Here is a 1,041-nt window from a genome sequence, read left to right on the forward strand (position 1 = left end):
CCCACCATATTTGAGAATAATGAAAATTGCGAGAGTAATCACCGCTTGAAATTACTTGTCGATATTTTAAGAAGATTTTTTACAATTCGATTACATCATGCAGGAACATCTAAATTTGAACAAGAGGAAGAGCTTAGAATAAGAACAAAAAGTAATAAGATTGTTCTTTTTAAAAATTAATAAATGCGCCAAATCTTGTTATTATATTTAATGTTTTTATAATTTGTTAATGTTAACTAATAATAATTGAATAATATAATTAGTAATATAATTATATTTATATTTGCAACATTTATTATGTATAATGATTGACTAATATAAAATATATTATAATTATGAGAAATGCTATGTACAGAAATTATTATGCATCATTTACCCTTCTCAAAATTATATAAAGAAAAGTATCTACATTCTAATAATAAGAAACAACATAAGCATAAAAGCCAACGTTATTATTGCGAGTAAAGTCATCCATGTTTACAACATTCTACAAAATCTAGACGTTTCGACCATAATTAGGTCATCTTCAGTAATATAAAATAAACCTTAATTCTCTATCTTTCGATCTCTATTAATTACAATTCTTAACTGCTCATCGCAAACTTAATTTAAACCTTCTTAAACGTTCCTTATACACCATACCAAGCTCCTTATACACCATATCAAGCTCTTATATAATATATCGATTCCTCAACATTTGCTCCGTCTTCAATTTCATTCCATTTTATATCATTTTGAGATAATTTAACGGTTGGAGAAAACAGTAGATGACAACTGGAATGTTGTTTCTTATTATTTTATATATAAGCCATTACTTAAGTGTACTGTAATTATCTACATTCTTTTTACGTATATAAACCATGAGAATAAGTTCATCCTTATAAAAGTATATCGTAACGCAAAAAATGGTCCTGGGGCACACAAACATCTTACTACGCTACTAATTAGAAAGAGACAGAGCTTGGCCCACACCGGTCGCTATCTCTTTCTTTCGGGCCGGACATATTTTTTCAGCCTATGCGCAGTCCATACTATATGTCG

Source organism: Mycetomoellerius zeteki, unplaced genomic scaffold, assembly GCF_001594055.1.
Source record: "Mycetomoellerius zeteki isolate Tzet28-1 unplaced genomic scaffold, Tzet1.0 scaffold1272, whole genome shotgun sequence".
In the NCBI taxonomy this organism is placed as follows: Eukaryota; Metazoa; Arthropoda; class Insecta; order Hymenoptera; family Formicidae; genus Mycetomoellerius; species Mycetomoellerius zeteki.